The sequence below is a fragment of the Salvelinus namaycush genome, chromosome 8 (assembly GCF_016432855.1).
Source record: "Salvelinus namaycush isolate Seneca chromosome 8, SaNama_1.0, whole genome shotgun sequence".
In the NCBI taxonomy this organism is placed as follows: Eukaryota; Metazoa; Chordata; class Actinopteri; order Salmoniformes; family Salmonidae; genus Salvelinus; species Salvelinus namaycush.
The window spans coordinates 51,433,152-51,450,983 of NC_052314.1; the positions used below are offsets into that span (position 1 = coordinate 51,433,152).

Consider the following 17,832-nt stretch of genomic DNA (forward strand, 5'->3'; position numbering starts at 1 on the left):
TCCAACATCTTCACAAACTCAGAATTTGTGTTTCGTTAGTCTGCCAGATCAGAGGCAGTAGGGATGACCAGGGATGTTCTTTTGATAAGTGCATGAATTTGACAATTTCCCTGTCCTGCGACGCATTCAAAATGTCATGAGTACTTTGAGTGTCAACGAAAACGTATGGAGTAAAAAGTAAAAAATATATATATTTAGGAATGTAGTGAAGTAAAAGTAGTCAAATGTAAATAGTAAAGTACAGATACCCCCAAAAAACTACTTAAGTAGTACTTTAAAGTATTTTTACTTAATTACTTTAAGCCTCTGAGTACTCAGGTGTTCAAAGCGCATATCAGACCGAAAGCCTAATGCTTCCTACACTCTAAAAAATCCTGCGCTGGATCACTATAGCACAACCAGCACTGGGTTATTTTAGCCCAGCACTGTTGGGTTATGTGAATGACCCAACATGTTGGGTTACTTGATTTACCCCCAAAAATGTGGTTATTTTGACCTAGCAGTGGGTAGCTTTTTACTGTTTTTCTAGATTATTCTTATTCATGTATTTTTGACCCAGCAGTGGGTTATTTCTTACTTTATTGCAAGGTTATTTTGTTTTACCTTCTCTCTATTACAGAATCTGTTCATTTGTAAACTTACAAATATTTCTAACAATAACAATCCATTTTACAACGTTACTACTGTACACGGTCTATGACATTCTTAAAATGACATATGGCCAATCATGACAAATTGTAGATAAAATACAAAATGTTTATTTTAAGAAATAAAGTCATGCAAAAGATAAACAATGATGATGAAAGCCAGGCGATTGTCCCCAGAGTCAGAACGAAGGGTTTGGTATCTTGTTTTTTTTGGTCACTTGGCGGAGATATTCAGCCATATTGGTTCCAGCCTGGGAATTTTAGAATAGGATTATAAAACATTGAACAATAATCAAGACACTCATCACACTCTTGCACAAGCCTGTGTGAAGGACGTTAATCTGCACTGAGCTGAGTCCAGACACTTTGTGATTGGTTTACAGCAGGGGTGGGAAGAGTACTGAAATATCCTAATCAAGTAGAAGTACTGTTACTTCAATTACATTTGACTCACGTAAAAGTAAAACTACTTGTGTAAAAAAGAAAATACTCAAGTAAAAGTCAAAAGTAGCTCATTTAAAATGTACTCAGAGGAAAAGTAATTGAGTTACTTTTAAAACAAACATTGACCTTGACAATTAGCTAATGTTGCTAAGGTTATCTAAAATTGTTACACATCTTGTTACAGATATTTCCATGCATTAAATTGAAAAAGTAATAGAGGAAATTAATGTACTGTCGGAACTAGGTTCATTTATTTAATGAGCTGCAACAAGGCACATCTGTATGTAAAATATACAATTAACATTTGAAAAGAAATTAAACATTCCAAGAAAGAATTAATATCAGTTGTGGGAAGGCTACTGAAATATCTTAATCAAGTAGAAGTACTGTTACTTTAATTATATAAAAATTACTGACTGAAAAATACAAAAAAGTACAAGTACTTGGAAAAGCTACTCAATTACAGTAATGAGATCATTTGTAATTAGTTACTTCCCACCTCTGGTTTACAGTATTACATATTATTCAATATTCCACAGGTATACTTATGCTACAATATGATTTTTGGGCCTCATCAATGCTTGGACGGGCAGTATTATTTCCAACTCGTTACACTGGTGGTGGGATGAACACTCTCAGGATTGTGCCATCTTTAGTTTCTTAGGGGACAAATACATTACAAGGTTTTAGGGGACAATCAAAATGGACAAACATTTGAGACACTACTTTCATTTCAATATGTAGCTACCTGCACTCAGTACACTGGTGGTTGGAGAAGCACTCTCAGGGCTATGTCGTCTTTAGTATCTGGGAGACAAAGACAATGTTAGCTAACCCATTAAGTGGAGAGTCAAAATGGATAGCCTAAACATGTGTGAACAATTGAAACACTCCTTTCATTTTAATATGTAGCTAGCTATAGCTACCTAAAGTAACTGTGTCTGCATCCAGATTGAGACTACGTAGCCAGCTAGCTAACTAACTAATATAAACAATTAGGCAAAAAAACATAGTCACTAAAAGCATGAGTTATAAGCTTGCCAACTAGTTACAACCATGTTACATTAACTCAGAGACAGGGAATAGGCCTAGCTTAGTAAAATATATAGCTAGCTAGCTGGTCTAGCTAGCCAAACTGGGTGGGAAACCTAAAGTTTGAGCTAACTACCTGACATGAAACAATGCACCTGTCACGGCCGTCATCTAGGTGGAAACGACCGGACCAGGGTGCAGAGTGTTGAGCGTACATATTCTTTTATTTAGAATGTCGCCAACAAAACAAGAAACAAAGAAACGACCGTGAAGCTTACTAGGGCTAGTGCCACTAACAAAGTCAACTACCCACAAACACCAAAGGAAAAAAGGCTGCCTAAGTATGATTCCCAATCAGAGACAACGATAAACAGCTGTCCCTGATTGAGAACCATACCCAGCCAAAACATAGAAATACAAAACATCGAAATAAAGAAACTATAATGCTCACCCTAGTCACACCCTGGCCTAACCAAAATAGAGAATAAAAGCGTCTCTATGGCCAGGGCGTGACAGCAAAACACAATAGCGTTAACGTTAGGCTTACAGAAGACAAGCTTTCTACAGACACTGACATAGCTAGCCAGCCAAACGACAACAAAAAAACGTACATTTTTGATACCACACACAGCATATAAAATAAATTGTTAGCTAGCCAGCTAAGTTAGAAAACGTTAGCTAAGTAGATAATGTAAACTCACCCCATTCCGTACAAATGTGCGCAACTACGACATTCAAACGAGGCTGCAAAGAAAACTAATCGGACTGTAGCGACTGTGTTGACTTCAAAATCTGGGGTGTGAACTACGTTTCTATTCAAGCGTTGATCGACATGGTAATGGCTCTATTATATTGGAGAAAAGTTGAAAAAAACTGACCCTCCGTTACATCGTGATGTGTCATGCCGTAACGTACAGCACGCATAAAGCAACTATTTATGTCTTACAATCACTCTCCACCAGGTGTAGCACTTCTCTCATCGTCTAAAAACAAGAAATGGACAGTGACGGGGTAATGCGGCATACCTAGTCATTTTTTGTGTCGTCACTGCAAGCGATCATGACTCTCAAAAGACAATGTTTACTTCTGAAGATCATTTTAGCACCGCCCCAAAAACCCGATTCAAATTCGACAAAAACCTTCAAACAGGTATGTAATGACACAAACTCTTTATCGTGTTTTATTTACATTTTAGAGGCGATAAGGTGATAAATTGGACAGATCGAGTGAAGATCGAGTGAAGTGTTTTCCCACATGACATCTATCCTTCTCACTATCACGCATTAGTTTTGCTTCCCCACCCGGCAATTTTAAAAAGACCCGACAGAGCTCATTGCCTTCTTGAATTATGTAGAAATGGGCAGCGTGGAGCTCATGTCATTGATTTTGTTGGAAAGGGGAGAAATTGTGCTTTACAATGGTATTGACATTACAGTTGATCTGGAAGTATTACGTTTTTGGGGGCGCTAAAATAAGGTCAATTGTACGGACCAAGGCGATGTACAAAAGTGAGTGAGTTTACGTTAACTAGCTAGCTAATGTTTGAGCTAGCATGCATGGTGTTGTTTGCTAGATAGCTTGCTAGCTAACATTATCAAAAATTTTCAATGACTGAGATATGTAATTTTGTTACCTAGGTCTATTTAACCTGACTGGATAATTAGCGTTGTTAGCTAACTTTTCCTCACAGTTTTTGGTCAGCCATAACTACTTGCCAATTTATCCATCAAAGTAATTACACTATGAGCAGGCTGCACTGTCTGGTAGACTTGCTACAGCTGCAACAATACTCATTCAATAGCTTGCTGGATAACTTTGATATGGCGGGAGAATTAACCCACCCACTGGGTCATATATCAATAACCCAGCATTTTTTTAGAGTGTAGGTAGTTCTTTATGAATTTTAGTTTAGAAAAGGATCTCTCCGCAGAAGCGACAGTTACCGCTTGATTGTCATAGCAACAACAGGGAAACTGGGCAGAAGGGAGTTGTGCTTCAAATACAGCAATTCTGTGACATCTTTAATTGTGCCTCCCATTCTCCTTAACTGCCGGCCTGGGGACAGGTCGTCTAGATACTAGAGATCCAATAAATTAGCAGATACAAACAGTTCTTGAGAGCTTGAACAAAAAAAGCTGTTTGCGATTTCGTTCATCCTCATGAACCAGCGTTTGAGTTATGTGGTTGCAATATCAACAGCCCGTTATCTCTGGAATATCTTGGCATGCATCATTCAAGGCTAAATTTAAATTGTGTGCTGCGCAGTGGACATATAATGCACAATTTCTCAGGAAAGACTGGCTGGCGTGGCAATACTCAGCATAGAAAACAGTCTGGCTCGCAACTTGGATCTACAGGCCGCGGTGAAAACATTTGCACACAAAAATAGAGGACTTCACGACACCAAGTTGGATTTAATTAGATCTAATTTACCTTGAATATTGCAGCCCATTTGTGTAAGGTGTTATCCAGATGAAACCGTTCAACAGTAAATAGCGGGTGAATTTATCCTCAAGCCGACTACTTTTTTTCCAATTTGATGTTTAATGTTAATAAAAGTTAGCAGCTAAACATGCTATATAGCTATAGATGATACACTGCATAATGAAACAATCCCTAGTAAGCTAGTGTTTTGAGGGTAGACTGACTGTATTATTTGGCATTTAAAGACAGGTTTTACGCTCAACTTTCTGTCCAAACTGGGAGAGAGTACAAGGACGCCTCATGTCATGCAGGTTCAGGTAGCCTATACAGGACGACAGTAGGGGGGCATAAGTAAAATCACCGGGTAAGCCAGTGCAGGAAAACAAGCCATATTACAATCTGTGTTGTGATAATTGCATTGTTTGTTCTATAACCTGTTAGTTCATATGCCTTGACACCGTGATATGTGACTCGTTTCAAGAAGCTAGGCGTATTTCGCACTTCACTACTTCTATTGTATTTTATTTTATTGTTCTAGGGGTGGATCAGCTTTAATAATGCGGAGAGTTTGTCGCTTCCATCAGTGTAATTGTCTGCATCATTTCCAATCCCCAATATATTTTTGGCGTAAATAAATATGTATACACTGCTCAAAAAAATTAAGGGAACACTTAAACAACACAATGTAACTCCAAGTCAATCACACTTCTGTGAAATCAAACTGTCCACTTAGGAAGCAACACTGATTGACAATAAATTTCACATGCTGTTGTGCAAATGGAATAGACAAAAGGTGGAAATTATAGGCAATTAGCAAGACACCCCCAAAATTTGTGGGCAGAACTGAAAAAGCGTGTGCGAGCAAGGAGGCATGGGCCAAAATTTACCCAACTTGTTGTGGGAAGCTTTTGGAAGGCTACCCGAAACGTTTGACCCAAGTTAAGCAATTTAAAGGCAATGTTACCAGATACTAATTGAGTGTATATAAACTTCTGACCCACTGGGAATGTGATCAAAGAATGAAAAGCTGAAAAAAATCATTCTCTCTACTATTATTCTGACATTTCACATTCTTAAAATAAAGTGGTGATCCTAACTGACCTAAAACAGGGAATTCTTACTTGGATTAAATGTCAGGAATTGTGAAACTGAGTTTAAATATATTTGGCTAAGGTGTATGTTAAATTTCGACTTCAACATTAAATCTCGTACATCCAAATATTTCTCTGCAGCTGTTGATAACCATTGCTATGAACGCTAAAAAGCCAATCTTACTGAAGCATATATCACTCTTTGGCCTATCCCTCTGTACTGATACAGATCTACTACTCACACGACTCCTCTCAGTATCCCGCCCCCTTGACCCATCTTCCTCAACTTTCTTTACTGCCTCAGCATACAACACCCTCTGCTCTACCCTAACCCTGGTAACTTCAACCTGCCTCTCTCGCACCGGACACTTTTGATCCCCAGACTCATGGACACCCCTACAATTAAAACATACTTATTTTCCCCCCAATGCTACACATTCCTTTGTCTCCTGCCCTTCGGCACACTTCTCACAACTAGGAACCTCCCTCCTACACACTTCTGCCACATGCCCAGAAGTTTGACACCTGTAGCATCATAATGTATTTGGCACATAAGCTCATGCGGGATAACTGAAATATCCTAACATCACTTTGTCGGGCAGAGACTCAACATGAAAACTCAAAACAATGACTCTTCTGTTTCACCAGTCATGCCACCATGTCTGCATCGCACCAAATGATGAGTAACACAAACACCTTCACATTTGGTCCACATTCACATTTACCGCTACCCCAGTAATCACTTCTTTCAATGGCACCCTATTCTTGAGAGCAAAACATTTCACATCTCTTGTCCCAATTAATTTGGTGAGAAGTGCCTGCTCCCTCTGACCAGCAGAAACACAAACAAGTATCACAAGGCAATTTCGGGTTACTTTCACCAATTCAACAGCACCCAACTCCGTTTTCACCCACCCTGAAACCAGAAATGGATCAGCCAAAAGGTAAGGGGTCACCTCCTCCAAAAATGTCACTCCTACCGTCACAGACTCATCTTTATCCTGAGTGTCAGTGCAAGCCTCAGGCTCCGATGATTGCACGTCACTACTTCACTGGAGAGGCATTTTATTTAATTTTTTATTTTTATCAAAATGATTTTGGTATTTTTTGGTATTTCTTTTGGATCACCATAGCTTTTGTGAAAGCAGCAGCTACTCTTCCTGGGGTCCACACTAAACATGACATAATACAGGACATTAAAAGACAACAGACAACTACATCAATTAAAACATGTTACATGTAGCCTACACACAAACTATCTAGGTCAAATAGGGGGGAGGCGTTGTGCCGTGAGGTGTTGCTTTATCTGTTTTTTAAAACCAGGTTTGCTGTTCATTTAAGCACTATGAGAGGCAGTTCCATGCAATAATGGCTCTAGATAATACGGTACACTTTCATGAATTTGTTCTAGATTTGGGTACTATGAAAAGACCCCTGGTGGCATGTCTGGTGGGGTAAGTGTGTGTGTCAGAGCTGTGTGTAAGTTGACTATGCAAACAATTTGGAATTCTCAACATAATGTTTCTTATCAAAAGAAGTGATGAAGTTAGTCTCTCCTCAACTCTTAGCCAAGAGAGACTGGCATGCATAGTATTTATATTACCCCTCTGATGACAATGAAGAGCAAGACGTGCCGCTCTGTTCTGTGCCAGCTGCAGCTTAACTAGGTCTTTCCTTGCAGCACCCGACCACAAGACTGGACAAGATAAGACAAAACTAGAGCCTGCAGGACTTGGTTTTTTGAGTGTGGTGTCATAAAGGCAGAGCATCTCTTTATTACAGACAGACCTCTCCCCATCTTTACAACCATTGAATCTATGTTTTGACCATGACAGTTAGGTAACACCAAGTAATTTAGTCTCCTCAACTTGTTCAACAGCCACACTATTCATTACCAGATTCAGCTGAGGTCTAGAACTTATGGAATGATTTGTACCAAATACAATGCTCTTAGTTTACAGATGTTCAGGACTACAGAAGTTTATTACTGGCCACCCATTCCAAAACAGACTGCAACTCTTTGTTAAGAGTTTCAGTGACTTCATTAGCTCTGGTTGCTGATTTTTTATACATGTATGGTTGAATCATCAGGATACATGAACACACATGCTTTGTTTAATGCCAGTGGCAGGTCATTGGTAAACATAAAAAAAGAGTAGAAGGCCTAGAGAGCTGCCCTGTGGTACACCACACTTTACATGTTTGACATTAGAAAAGCTTCCATTAATGAAAACCCTCTTGAGTTGTATTAGAAAGATAGCGCTGAATCCACAATATGGCAGAGGTTGCAACTGCTCTCAAAGATCAGTGTGAAAAAGTTGTGATGGACTAACATTACTTTCTGCACACAGTTGACCGGAGTGACTTGACACAACAATTGTCCAAACAAGGTGTAGCTAGCTACGATGCCGTGAAAAGTTCATCCATGCATATGGTTAAGAGTCTAGATACATTTTCAGATATTATACATTTCTAATTTAGTCATAAAGTTGTTTTCATTGCAAGTTAAAGTGTACTGTTAGCTAGCTAGCAAGTAATATTATTACCATCTCAGAAAGCCATTTGCATTGCTAGTTATAGCCATATGTTAGCTAGCTAGCTAACATTGAACCTAGTTGGTTAGCTTTAGCTACCTGCAGATTCAAACTTCATGGATGGTGGCTTGCTATGCCAATCCGTTTGTCCTGTAGCTATGGGTTGGGATTACAGTTCATTGTTTAGCTATCTAGCTATTTCATGAACATGTGCACATGTCTAGACAATAGTGACCTATCCACTTAGCTAGATGTGGTTGGGGGGTTGCTATAGCATTGATTTTCCCATCAATTTAATGTCTGGGTAAGCATCATCTAATAATTATAAAATATTTTTTTCTGGACACTTTCAAAGTCAGATTAAGACATAGGTCAAGGAGTAGATAAAGTATATTTTTACATCAAGTTTTTCCTTATTGTAGGCTACTACTTTCACCAGTTTTGGTCTTAAAATCATTGGTTGGGTGGGGCTAAGGCTTAAGAGGGTGTGAACAATGCTGAATAAGTCTCGACAAAGAAGAGCTCTCCAGTAGGTGTACCAACACATTCAAGGTACATTTTCTCAAAAGTGAGGTTACAAGTTTATCAACTTTCAAAACAGAATTACTTTCACGTTGTTCCTCAACTGGATTGCATGATATACCATTTTACAGCTCTGAGTCTCTACTTTTATCCAATGTAAAAAAAAACAACACAATTTCAAATGTTACCACATCAGACTGAATCCAGACCTATAGGCCAGGCCTATAAGGCTGAGACATTAAGAAGACACAATGATAGAATACATTTAACCACACCTTTATTCGATCAAAAACCGTAGAGCAACATCTGTCAGGTAAAGTCCACAAAACATATTGCTTATGACAAACATATTGCAACATGACCTACAGCATGGTCAAGCAAGTTAATGTTTCCGACATTTTCGGACTACTAAACAAGTATTGATTTAGAACCCCAGAGTTACCAGAAGTTGCAAAGAAAACAGGCTCTGCCTCCACTATTCCAGCACCATTTCAACTTCAGCATTTCAGCATCATCTAATCACCTATGCTTAGTCTAAAACAGTGACAACTAAAATATATTAAAAAACACATGACTTGCCTAGTTAAATAAAATAAAAATATGGTACTAATTTCTGTGAGTGTGCGTGCTGGCATGCAAGTAGAAAATAAATGTTGACTCACCCTACCTTTAGAGAAACGCCAATGCCATCCTCCTCTTCCATGTTGGAAACGGTCATACAGAAGGCTCAACGCTTTCAGGTTGTTGTTGTTCTAGGCTGCCTGGATAAAATGCTTGCTAGCTAGCCTAACTTCCTTTCATTGTCAATGATGTGCCAGGCCAGCTAGTTAATGTTAGCCTATAGTAGGCTTATAGCGTGTAAAAATTGTCTGTCCTCGGTTGCAACACTCACTTCCGAGTTCCTGCCTCTGGAGGCAACGTCAGCACAAGAACTGTTCATCGGGAGCTTCATGAAATGGGTTTCCATGGCCGAGCAGCCACACAAAAGCCTAAGATCACCATGCGCAATGCGAAGCGTAGGCTGGATTAATGTAAAGATTGCCGCCATTGGACTCATTGGAGCAGTGGAAACGCGTTCTCTGGAGGGATGAATCACACTTCACCATCTGGCAGTCCTACGGATGAATCTGAGTTTGGCAGATGCCAGGAGAACGCTACATTTCCGAATTCATAGTGCCAACTGTAAAGTTTGGTGGAGGAGGAATAATGGTTTGGGGATGTTTTTCATGGTTCGAGCTAGACCCCTTAGTTCCAGTGAAGAGAAATCTTAAACTACAGCATACAATGACTTTCTAGATGATTCTGTGCTTCCAACTTTGTGGCAAGAGTTTGGGGAAGGCCTTTTCCTGTTTAAGCATGACAATGCCCCTGTGCACAAAGTGAGGTCCATACAGAAATGGTTTGTCGAGATCGGTGTGGAAGTACAGAGCCTGCACAGAGCCCTGACCTCAACCCCATCAAACACCTTTAGGATGAATAGAAGTGCCGACTGCGAGTCAGGCCTAATCGCCCAACATCAGTGCCCGACCTCACTAATGCTGGAAGTAAGTCCCAGCAGCAATGTAGTGGAAAGCCTTCCCAGAGGAGGGGAGGCTGTTATAGCAGCAAAGGGAGGACCAACTCCATATTAATGCCCATGATTTTGGAATGAGATGTTTGACGAGCAGCTAACCACATACTTTTGGTCATGTAGTGTAGCTCTTGTGGCTCTTGAACATCTTCATTCTCAGTTTTAAGACATTCATGCGAGACACTTACACCCTAAAAAACACAGTTTTTTTGTCCCACGTTATGACCAGAGGAACATCACATTTGTGATGGGCTGACCAGTGACCCGACCATGACCTTTGTAACAAAGTACATTGCCTGTTCCAAAGACCTGCCTCTCGCTCTTCCATCCAGCTATGTGTCAGACAGCCTCTGACCACATAATCACAGGAAACCACAAACATTTCCTGTTTAATGTCCCACCTGAATGTAGCTTAAATACCACAGAGTCTGAATATTATTTTTTACCTAATGACTTTTAGATATTGATATCCATGAAATAATGTCACGACTTCCGCCGAAGTTGGTCCCTCTCCTTGTTTCTGGCGGCGTTTGGCGGTCGAAGTCACCGACCGTCTAGCCATCACTGATCCTCTTTTCATTTTCCATTGGTTTTGTCTTGTCTTGTATCACACCTGGTTCCAATCCCATCAATTACATGTTGTGTATTTAACCCTCTGTTTCCCCTCATGTCCTTGTCGGTGATTGTTTATCGTAAGTGTTTGTGCACGTTTGTTCTGGCGTGCGTAGGGTTATTTTTTTACCCATGTTATACTTGGTATGTTTCCCGGTGGTTTTTGTTTAATAAACTGTGCCGTTGGGAACAGTTTTTCTCTCCTGCGTCTGACTTCTCTGCCGTCAGTACGCACCCCCTTACAAATCATTTCTTAATTTTGGGGATAAAGCCATGCCTATTGTCCTTCAATGATTCGTCATTGTTGAGGGATTTCCCAAGTCACAACACCATAAAGTTGCATGTTTTACTATCCCATCCATAGTCTTTAGTCTTTTCAGACATCAATAGGCAGGCACTGTGAGCCTAAACACAGTGAACCTGTGAGCTCTGTCAGTTGGCCAAAGTTTGAATAGATTGCAAATTAGTTTCAAATGACAAGCTACAGTCTAAGAGAACTATAAAAGGTTTTCAGCCTGTTGTTTCTAAAAGATTATTAATCTCTCATCTAAATTATTCTATGAATCAATAAAGTATTGGCATACTCTGTAGTTGGTGTATAGATCACAAACTTGTATATCCTACACCTCTTTCTTCCCACGAAAGAGCTCAGTTTAAGAAACTAGTCGCTGTCTGTATCTATCCCTTACTGTAAATATTTGTCTAATGCTCGGACAGGATACAGGAGGATAGAGAGAGGAATGCTATTTTGGAATGAGTCTTAGCGATATGCTACACACTGTTTAAATGTGGCACTGTTTAAATGATTTAGCATTTACAATTTGACTTAAAAGGGGGGAGGGGGATTAGGGAAATTCCCATTCGGTCTGTGCTCAACGCACTACGGCTGCTAGCCTCTCTTATCAGGGGAGACAACAAACATACAAAGATAGACCCAAATGTTTTTTTCCCCCAAAGTTACTAATTAATACATTGAACATTTAAAAAATATAATGTTTAGGCTACTTATCTATCATCTCCCACTTACACTTTTAGTTAGTGCAGCAAATCAGTAACAACAAAAGAAACATACCTTCAATGAGAAAATATAGCAGCATGAACGTCAGTCTGGCAAGACTTCTCCATCTCAACAAATGGTTCATTGCTATTAAGCTCGAGCTGTTCAGTGGTGCGCACTGTGAAGAACCTGAAAGATGTGATCTTGTCGTTGTACAGAGGAGAGGAGAGAATAGACTCAACCAGACCAGCAGTCCTCTGGGGTTTATTCATTTTGCCAATTCTGTTGCAAAACGTTTCTTAAACAGAAGCAAATGGAATGGGGAGGGACCTACCTGAATTTATCCAATAGAAACTCTCATTTTAGTTGCAACTGTTTGGACTAATGATTACACCCCTGAGTGGTGTAGCTGCCAACCCTGTCAGTATTCACATCATCACAGTCAACATCACAACACCCTGTGAAGATGGAGGACTTGGAGAAGACATATGTGTGAGAAATCATATAATCCATTATTGCCATCAACTCATTGGATTATAATACCCATCCCTCTTGAGACGGGGAGCGGTTAGTAGATTTGTTGTGTAGTGATGAACCAGAGTGTACTGTAGGTTGTTAAAGAGCACCTTCTAGTGGAGAAAATTTAGAATTTCACAGTGAACTGTTTGCATCATCTTGTATGGTAACCTTATATGTTCTATTATGTGAGGTATATACACTGAGTGTACAAAACATTAGGAAAACCTGCTCTTTCCATGACATAGGTGAATCCAGGTGAAAGCTATAATCCCTTATTGATGTTATGGTCACCTGCGAAATCCACTTCAATCAGTGTAGATGGAGAGGAGACAGGTTAAAGAAGGATATTTAAACCTTGAGACAATTGAGACATGGATTGTGTATGTGTTCCATTCAGAGAGTGAATAGGTAAGACAAAAGATTTAAGTGCCTTTGAACCGGGTATGGCAGTAGGTGCCAGGCGCACTGCTTTGAGTGTGTCAAGAACTGCAATGCTGTTCGGTTTTTCACACTCATCACTCAAGAAGGGTCCACCACGCAAAGGACATCCAGCCAACTTGACACAACTGTGGGAAGCATTGGAGTCGACATGGGCCAGCATCCCTGTGGAACGCTTTCGACACCTTGTAGAGTCCATGCCCTGACAAATTAAGGCTGTTCTGAGGGCGGGTGCAACTCAATATTAGGAAGAGGTTCCTAATGTTTCGTACACTCAGTGCCTTCAGAAAGTTTTCATATCCATTGACTTATTCTACATTTTGTTGTGTTACAGCCTAAATTACAAAAGGATGAAATATATTTTTCTCTCACCCATCTATCTACACACAATACCCCATAATGACAAAGTGAAAATATGTTTTTAGAAATGTTTACACATTTATTGAAAATGAAATACAGAAATATCTTATTGACATATTCATACCCCTGAGTCAATACTTTGTAGAAGCATATTTGGCAGCAATTACAGCTGTGTATTTCTGGGTAAGTCTCAAAGAGCTTTGCAGACCTGGATTGTACAATATTTGCCCATTATTCTTATTCATCAAGCTCCGTCAAGTTAGTTGTTGATCATTGCTAGACAGCCCTTTTCAAGTCTTGCCATAGATTTTCAATCCAATTTAAGTCAAAACTGTAGCTAGGCCACTCAGGAACATTCAATGTCGTCTTGGTAAGCAACTCCAGTGTATATTTGGCCTTTTGTTTAAGGTTATTTTCTTGTTGAAAGGTGAATTTGTCTCCCATTCTGTTGGAAATCAGACTGAACAAAGTTGTCCTCTAGGATTTTGGCTTTGCTTAGCTCTATTCTGTTTATTTGATTCTAAAAAAACTCCTAAAACCTTGCCGATGACAAGCATACCCATAACATGATGTAGCCACCACCATGCTTGAAAATATGAGGAGTGGTACTCAGTGATGTATTGTGTTGGATTTGCCCCAAACACAATACTTTGCATTCAGGACATAAAGTTAATTTCTTGCCACATTTTTTGCAATTTTACTTTAGTGCCTTATTGCAAATAGGATTCATGTTTTGGAATATTTTCATTCTGTACTGGCTTCCTTCTTTGTCATTTAGGTTAGTATTGTGGATTAACTACAATGTTGTTGATCCATCTTTAGTTTTCTCCTATCACAGCCATTAAACTCTGTAACTGTTTAGAGTCACCATTGGCCCTATGGTGAAATCCCTGAGTGGTTTCCTTCCTCTCTGGCAACTGAGTCAGGAAGGATGTCTGTATCTTTGTCGTGACTGGGTGCATTGATACACCATCCAAAGTGTAATGAATAACTTCACCATGCTCAAAGGGATATATTCAATGTTGTTTAAAAAATATATTTTTACCCATCTACCAATATGTGGCCTTTGTGAGTTATGAGAAAACCTCCCTGGACTTTGTGATTGAATCAGTGTTTTAAATTCACTGCTCGACTGAGGGACCTTACAGATAACTGTATGTGTGGGGTACAGAGATGAGGTAGTGATTCAAAAATCATGTTAAACATCATTATTGCACATACTGTAGAGTCTGATGGGTACTGGGTTCTAACTTCTAAACTTGGAATAGGGTTAATTATCAGGTATACTATTGAAATATTGAGTGCTATTGTCTAGAGGGTCCACACCAGAAGTTAATGCTTATCTGTAGGAGGAAGGTATATGGTGGGTGCAACTGAGCTTGGAATGTGCTGATTGCAGGGAAAATGATCACATGTGGCAGCACTGATAAGGGGAGAGAGCCGTGGATTAGTGATGAAGCGGGTCGAGGTCAGGTCACGTTAAGGGAGAAGGAACAGTTTATTGCCTGCGTCACTTCATTTCCTGCCTGGCAACAGAGATGTAGTGTTTGGAGAGAAGGAGGAGATTCCACCCCAAATTGGAGTACATATATCACCGCTATTGGAAATGTGTTTTGGTCGGTTCAGCTGTTCGTGCCTTCGGGATGAATTAACTTGGTTTAAGCTTTCATAGTCTCTGTCGAGTTCTTGCTCTAATATTTAGAACCTAACAGTTGGGGCTGAGAGCAGGGTTCACCACGATTTGCAGTTGAACTAGAGATTTCGGATTAGTGAAACAGGAGCCGACACCAGAGACAAGGTAGGCACAGTTCTGACACCTGTTATCACTAACTCTGACATCTTGGAGAGATGAGAGTCTGAACCAATTATAGGATACGGACCTAGAAAGCCTGAGCTTATTCAGTAGTCCCATTGTATTACGACCGGTCGTAGCTTTGTGGTATATGGTCTCGGAAGGTAATCCCGAATAGGTTGGTACCTGTATAGGGTAAGTCCTAGGGGGTAAATCCATAGTGGGTTAGTTCATGTGACTACTATAAAGTATAGGGTAAGTCCCGGAAGGTAAGCCCGAGCAGGTTAGTACCTGCAAAATCCTAGGGGGTAAGACCCGGGTGGGGTTGGTTCCCTGCTAAGCCTGTAATGAGAGGGTGAAAGTCTCAGCTGCAGTGGTTGTGAGGCAGCATAGTGCCAGTGGATGGATAAAGTGTCTGGAGGAGAGCCTCATCCATGGTTAGAAAAGGAAAAAGATATAACATGATTAGAGTATATGAGCAGTAGCAATAAGGAGATGGTTATGCCCTATTGGTGCAGTGAACCGTGACAGATTATGTGGAAATAGGAAGACAAGTGTGAATTCTTTTGGTAATGTGTGTTATCAACAACAGTGATAGTGAACTTTGGACTATGGCGCCAACAGAGATGGTCGCCTCGCTTCGCGTTCTTAGGAAACTATGCAGTATTTTGTTTTTTTATGTATTATTTCTTACACCGTTACCCCAGGAAATCTTAAGTCTTATTACATACAGCCGGGAAGAACTATTGGATATAAGAGCAACGTCAACTTACCAACATTACAACCAGGAATACTACTAATACTAAATTTGAGCAAGGGTTGCTGTCATGCCCTGGCCTTAGTTATCTTTGTTTTCTTTCTTATTTTAGTTAGGTCAGGGTGTGACATGGGGAATGTATGTGTTTTTGTATTGTCTAGGGGTTTTGTATGTTTAATGGGGCAGTGTCTTGTTAGGTGTTTGTATGTCTATGGCTGCCTAGATTGGTTCTCAATTAGAGGCAGCTGTTGTTCATTTGTCTCTGATTGAGAGCTATATTTAGGCAGCCATATTCATTGGGTATTTCGTGGGTAATTGTCTATGTCTAAACGTTAGTAGCTTGTGTGTGCACTTTCGTTTTGTAGCTTCACGGTCGTTTGTTGTTTTGTTAGTTTGTAAAGTGTTTTGTTTCGTGTTCATCTTCTTCGTAAATAAAAAGAGGATGTATTTCTCTCACGCTGCGCCTTGGTCCACTCATTCACCAGAAGACGATCGTGACAGTTGCCTTCCAGAGAGACATCAGAGATTGTAACATTCTCTGTTTCACGGAAACATGGCTCACTCGGGATACCTTATCAGAGTCGGTACAGCCACCTGGTTTCTAAACGCATCGTGCAGACAGAAACAAACATCTATCTGGTAAGAAGGGCGGAGGTGTATGCCTTATGATTAACGAGTCGTGGTGTGATCATAACAACATACAGGAACTTAAGTCCTTTCGTTCACCTGACCTAGAATTCCTTACAATCAAATGCCGACCTCCTTATCTACCAAGAGAATTCTCTTCGATTATAATCACAGCCTTGTATACCCCTCCCCCAAGCAGACACCTCGACGGCTCTGAAATAACTTCATTGGACTCTATGTAAACTGGAAAACACATATCCTGAGGCTGCATTTATTGTAGCTGGGGATTTTAACAAGGTTAATCTTAAAACAAGGCTCCCTAAATTTTATCAGCATATCGAATGCGCGACCCAGGCTGGCAGAATTCTGGAGCATTGCTACTCTAACTTCCGCGACGCATACAAAGCCCTCCCTCGCCCTCCTTTCGGCAAATCTGACCACGACTCCATTTTGTTGCTTCCAGCCTACAGACAGAAACTAAACAGGAAACACCAGTTTTCAGGTCTGTTCAACGCTGGTCCGACCAATCTGATTCCACGCTTCAAGATTGCTTCAATCACGTGGACTGGGATATGTTCAGGATAGCCTCAAACAACAACATTGATGTATACGCTCATTCGGTGAGCGAGTTTATTAGCAAGTGCATCGGTGATGTTGTACACATGGTGACTATTAAAACCTTCCCCAACCAGAAACCGTGGATTGATGGCAGCATTCGCGCAAAACTGAAAGCATTTAACCACGGCTTTTAATCATGGCAAGGCGACCGGAAACATGACAGTATACAAACAGTGTAGCTATTCCCTCCGCAAGGCAATCAAACAAGCTAAGCGTCAGTATAGAGACAAAGTACAGTCACAATTCAATGGCTCAGACACGAGACGTATGTGGCAGGGTCTTCAGTCAATCACGGATTACAAAAAGAAAACCATCCTCGTCGCGGACACCGACGTCTTGCTCCCAGACAAAATAAACGACTTCTTTGCTCGCTTTGAGGACAATACAGTGCCACTGACATGGCCCGCTACCGAAACCTACGGGCTCTCCTTCACCGCAGCCAATGTGAGTAAAACATTTAAACGTGTTAACCCTCGCAAGGCTGCCGGCCCAGACGGCATCCCTAGACGCATCCTCAGAGCATGCGCAGACCAGCTGGCTGGTGTGTTTACGGACAGATTCAATCAATCCCTATCCCAGTCTACTGTTCCCACATGCTTTAAGAGGGCCACCATTTTTCCTGTTCCAAAGAAAGCTAAGGTAACTCAGCTAAACGACTATCGCCCTGTAGCACTCACTTCCGTCATCATGAAGTGCTTTGAGAGACTAGTCAAGGATCATATCACCTCCACCCTACCTGACACCCTAGACCGACTCTAATTTGCTTACCGCCCCAATAGGTCCACAGACGACGCAATCACACTGCACACTGCCCTAACCCATCTGGACAAGAGGAATACCTATGTAAG

At 40.6% G+C, this 17,832-nt stretch overlaps 1 protein-coding gene across 5 annotated transcripts in view; it reads right to left on the minus strand.

Annotated features, from left to right (window-relative positions):
- The window catches only part of LOC120052789 (NLR family CARD domain-containing protein 3-like), a 99,605-nt gene that overhangs the window by 18,712 nt on the left and 63,061 nt on the right, over positions 1-17,832 (minus strand). For 4 of the 5 annotated variants that reach the window (XM_038999911.1, XM_038999910.1, XM_038999914.1 and 1 more), the window contains exon 1: positions 11,949-12,147. The exons of the other annotated variant lie outside the window; for it this stretch is intronic. The gene's annotated coding sequence lies outside the window, so the exon portion shown is untranslated. Of the gene's footprint in view, positions 1-11,948; positions 12,148-17,832 lie in introns of those variants that run through there. 5 annotated transcript variants of the gene reach the window in all.